We start from the raw sequence: 5,500 nt of genomic DNA, 5'->3' as shown, positions 1-5,500 counted from the left end.
ACGTTGCCCTCGCTTGTTTCCGTCTTTTTATTACAAACAAGAAGACTGCAGGGGAGGAAAGCGCAGGCTCTCTTCTTAATTCAGCGACCGTGCTCTTCGCGCCGCGATTATGCGGCGTTAATTAGCCGGGGAAGTCCACAGTTTAACCTACGATTACCTCGACGAACCCTGACCGAATTCCAGCTCGACTTCACACCGGCCGGCACGCGGGCTGCGAGCCTAATTATCCGACGAAAGACGCTTTCACCCCCTCAAAGAAACTCTTCGAGGTCGAGTCCGAAGATGGAGAAGCGGCCCGGCAAGTTTGTTAGCTTCCACGCCGTTCCGACGGCTCGAGGTGTCTCGCGAACGTGCAAGAACTTCTTCAAAGGACGTTATCGCAGGCGCCGCGAAATTACCGTACGGATCTATGGTGCGCTCGTCATCCTCGGAGGTGGAGGACGAGGAGGATGAGTCGGCTGGGATACGATACGTGTCGGTGTCTTGAATTTAAATTGAACGCGTCACGTACACGCAGCTGCTCGTGCATACCCACATACCCGGTGCGCGGACTACATGTCGCGTGCACGGACTTCCGATATATATGTATGCGCACCCTCGTTCTCGTCGTCGTCGACGACGCTCTTGACGGAGCGGAGGGTGCAACCCGCGATGTTGGCTGACGTTGGCTGCCGTATTCGCGTTCCTCTTTTTTTCTTTTCCCTTTTTTCCCCGAGAGTGGCTCGTTCGTCGCCGGTGCGGAGCGCGGATCGATGATGGCTCTCGCCGCCCCGTGGCTTCTCCCCGTGCCCCGTTTTGGTCCATGTGTCCCATCACAATGGATGGAGACTGGCGGATTACGTTTGCGCGACGTTCGACGGAAGCACAGCGGATGTATCAGCTTGTGCGCGACGCTGATAAGAAAAATGAATGATATAGCATCGAGAACGCGCACGAGCGTGTGCGTATATGCACCAGCTCGCCCGAAAAACGATTCGCGAGACTTGGTTTCAACGCCAACGATGTGAAACGAATCGGGCTACTTACGAACTTTTGGTAATGTAAATGCTCAATGGGACATGCAAACGGTAATGGACGCGTATCTACATAAATGGCATTGTACAGCTTTTATTTCCAGAACGATGATACAATAAAGCACGCGTGTCAACGTTACAATGCATGAAATATCGATGAAAAATCACCGGGAAGAAATATTATTACCGAGGGCATAAAGAACTGCGGCGAATCGCATAAAAATCAAGAAAAAGAATATTTTTTAGGAATTCTTCCTTTCTTTGTTGGTCATTTTCTTTTTTTCTATTTGCCGTTAACTTTCAGTCGACAAGCAAATACCAAAGATATGCGCGCGGCGAAACATATTTCGCAACTCTATCTGCATGTAATTTTTCTTTCTTCCCAAAGTGCTGAATGTCGCCCGTAGGAAACTTATTCTTACGTAAGTTGAAGGCGCCTTTGGAACTGACGTCGTATTTACTTTACTTAAACTCCATTTTTCTTCCAGACGAATCGTCTTCAATTCACACGGCACGCCCGACACACGCGCGTCGCGTCATACATGTGCGAGGCACTTTCTTCGGAGATACAACGCTATCGCATTTAGCTTTAGCATTATCTATTTACTGGTACACCGATCTCACTCAGTTTGTCACGCGCACAACAAAACAAAAGTAATAAAAAACGGGCTGTAATCGAGTATTGCAAGACACTGCGCACGACTCTGCTGACTCTTGAGTGCGTAAAATTTGTCCAGAATTAACTGAGAACACATTGTGCCGCCGCGATATGTAGACATCTCCGAGATATTCCATTAACATTCCCCGGGGCGACCGAGATCATCCTTAAATGTCCCAGATGACCTGATAGCTGCAGAATACAACTGACATGTCGAGATACATGTCGAGAGAATATTCGCAGAATTCACTTCCTTATTTTACGGTAATTAAGAGCCCTGTCAAAAAAAGCACTTGTCACTTAAATTTTAATATAGCTAGATTTCGAAAACGTGATTTCTATTTAGCAAAAATTCCATGAAATAAACGTATCCTGTAGATTGCACATAGAAGGTGGAAAATTAAAGTAAACATAGTACAGTGTCGATTACGACGAAACACAATATCTTCGTCGATCAACGCGTCCAAGTAGATCAGGAACGCAGGTGCACGGCCCGATCGGCTTATAATCCCGCGATACGCGCTACCACTGAAACATCGATCGACGGGGCAAGAGACAGCGGAAGCATTAGACTCGCATTAGGAGCCCGCATTAGAGTCGACGATAATAGCTTGGAATCGGTGGCAAGTAGTTCCGTCTGCGTCTCTTGTAGACCGATACCGAGGCTTCTCGGTAGACGAGGAGGAGGGCTGACTTCGCCACGCCTGGCGCTGTATCCATAATTCGGTGAAGGTTCGATAGGGATACGGAACAGTGCGCGGCTGTTCGGAACATTCACGAGATCTGGAACGCATCTGTATGTGTCGCCTATTGATCTCTCTTTACGAGCGCGCCGTCGTGACTCGCCGGCGCACGATCGCAGGCGCACTTGGCCAGAAGGTCCGTCTCTGAAAGTTACGGAAGGGACGATCAGGGCTGGCCAGCGCGTTTGATCGCTCGTATCCTTGGAATTCGCAAATGTCGGGGGGAGTAAATGTCTATTGAACCGTTCTTACGGTCCTCGCCCTCGTGAATCCCGGACTGATTGGCATGCTCGTTACTGCACGCGATACGAGCCCCCTTTCGAGGGACACGAAAATCGCACATCAAAGTCGCGGTGTAATGCCTCCGCTTGTCGACCGACGAAGGTCCGACTCGTGAAATGAAATTTACGTAGTATATTGAATTTTCATTCTTGCCGCGAATATCGGTTTTTACGGTGTAACGCGCGTGAATGATGTAATGACATGCGCCCGTGGATTTAAATATTCGCAAATATTCGGCGAGTTCGGACGAGTTGGTTTGGTTACCGCGTGTCACAGATGATAAATCGTGACGGACGTTTTCGAAATTCACGCGCATGGAAATATAACCATCGATCTGTCCATATGGGTCGTGCCTTTGTCAACGATAAGCTCGCCATTGACAACAATCGAGCTGTGCGAGCTGTAAAAGCCATACGCAAAATTCACGAGGGAATCTCTCGTCAAGTTATCAGCCAATATTTTTTTTGTTTAGAATTGCCTGTCCGTACATATGCATCTGTATGATCTCGCAGTTTATAATCGGTGACGTAAATTAATATAAACGACGGTAGTAGCTGCGCTGTAATGTAAAACATATGTTTATCAAGGAGCTGCATCGGACTTTTCATGATATCAGAATTGATGATTAAAGATAAAGTATGCGCGCGCGCTGGTATCTGTGAAATATTGCGCGTTATAAATCAACGTTTACGTAGAAAGCCAACGTTCAGAAACGCGATTTTCTCTAAACTATTTCTCTGCGCCAGAAAACATGAGATTAACTGTTTTTCGTCTTATGCCATTAATTGTATCGTACATAAGCTTAAATCAACGAAATTTAGCTATTTTCTCAGCCGCTTGAACGGATCTATCTCTTTAACGAACGCGAAACGTGATTTAACCGCGATCGGTCTGAGGGCATGATTAAAGCAATGGCTTGACGAAACAAAGCGGCGAAATTATTCGCGGGATACAAGAGAGGGAAGCGCGGTTGGAGCAGAAAGGTACATCCACTTGAAGTCGACGACAATATTCACGACACGTCGCGGGAAGCGCCGTAATGCGCTCTTACCTCTGACAAAGCGAATGCTAATCAAGTATAGCACTGCTCTCCGCGGAGTTCCGCGCACACATTAAAATTCATGGCAAATCGATATAACAATTAATCTTGGCACGCGCCATGCATCGAGTCGTCGTATGTCGTACGTTGGCGCAATCGATACCCGATAGAAGACAATCGAGATACTACAAGACCCGAAGCGCGGAGATCACCGGATACGTGTCTTCCCGCGCCTCGCGACAAGGGTTGCTTCGGCGATTGGTTCATAAATTTACCCTATACATCCCGTTGGATCGTTTCGCTGTTTATGGATCCTCGATCCATAGAACGAAGGATTCGCGTTCTTCCGACCCTACGGAGAGCCCATTCAGGGAGAATGCAAAACACGCTCGGCGATCGGTCTTCAGGTTCGGTCTCCTCGTAATCGCTAGTCAATATCATAAGGAGAAGCGCGAAGATCGCGGGGACGGTTAATTTTCCTCAGGAGCGCGCGGTACGAGAATATCCGCGGAATTCTTGGCGTATCCTCGGAATGCTAAAGACGCGCGGAATATGCCTATTGATCTTTCCGCGGTGAGTTTCCGAAGTGGTCGGTATAGTCCGTGACACGTGACTGCAGTAGGTACGCCGAACACGGATGAGCAGATCGCGTTGTGCACTCCGTAACACGACGATAATTTCCCTGTTCCGCCTTCCGGACATTTGTTCCACGAGTTTCCATTCCGTGGAGGAACGTGACATAGCATCTATTTTCTTATCTGGCATTATTGTGATTTGTCAATAATGTCAAAAAGATTAAGATAAGAAAGAAGATCAAGAATAGATGAGATTAATCAAGGAGTAAATGAGATCAACCAAGGATGAGACAAAAATGAGGGAAATCACGAGGAAGAATCGTCGGAAAAGGAAGAAAATTACTTGGTAGAATAAATAAATCGTTTTCAATGCAAATAAACTGATCTTTATAACGAGAAATCGCGAGGACTGTTCTACCGTGCCGTTATCTGCACGAGTCAGCGGCTTTCTTGTCGAACGTTCACGATAACGGAGTGCCTTTGGATCGCGGCGATGAGAACAGCCAGGAGGGTTGGTTGGCGGCGAGGTCTCGCCGAGAAATGGGCGCTCTCTCCTCAGCGATCACGAGTCAGCACTGATAGACGACGACGTTCAGCCCTCGGAATCGCGTACTCGGAGGTCGCGCAAGAAGATGACAGGGCCGGCACTCCATTATCGCTCTGTAACTCCTTTTAATTATCTCGGCCATAAGTTATAACCGGATTCGCGCTTTTTCGCGTCCTTATCGGACCAGGGCCGCGATTTTCTCTCAGTGTCGACGAGGGATGGGGAGGAAAAAGGAGCCAAGAAGAGATGGAGCGAAGCTTGAAGAAGAGGTCGACAAGTGAACACGAGGAAAGGGGGAATACAGAGCGCAAAAGAGGAACAGGAAGAACAGGAAGAAGTAGAAGCACAAGAAGAAGAAGAAGAAGAAGAAGAAAAGGGGGATGTACGCGGGGTAAAAGAGTGGCGGCGCTCTCTCTCTCTCTCTCTCGCTCGCTCGCGGGGGTGGGGAAACGGTCTGATATACAACCGAGCTATGGGAGGAACTCGTGCGCGCGCGCGACCATACACGTACACTCACATGCAGAAGTGCACCCATGCACCCACACATAACCGCCTATCCACATGAACGTCCAGCGGGCGCACACAGGCGCAGTTTCACGGGCTGAACGGGGCGGCTGCGTGCTCGACGCCCGAGTGGCGCTCG

The sequence above is a fragment of the Ooceraea biroi genome, chromosome 1, assembly GCF_003672135.1.
Source record: "Ooceraea biroi isolate clonal line C1 chromosome 1, Obir_v5.4, whole genome shotgun sequence".
Classification (NCBI taxonomy): domain Eukaryota; kingdom Metazoa; phylum Arthropoda; class Insecta; order Hymenoptera; family Formicidae; genus Ooceraea; species Ooceraea biroi.
Note: the sequence above shows the minus strand (reverse complement) of the source record.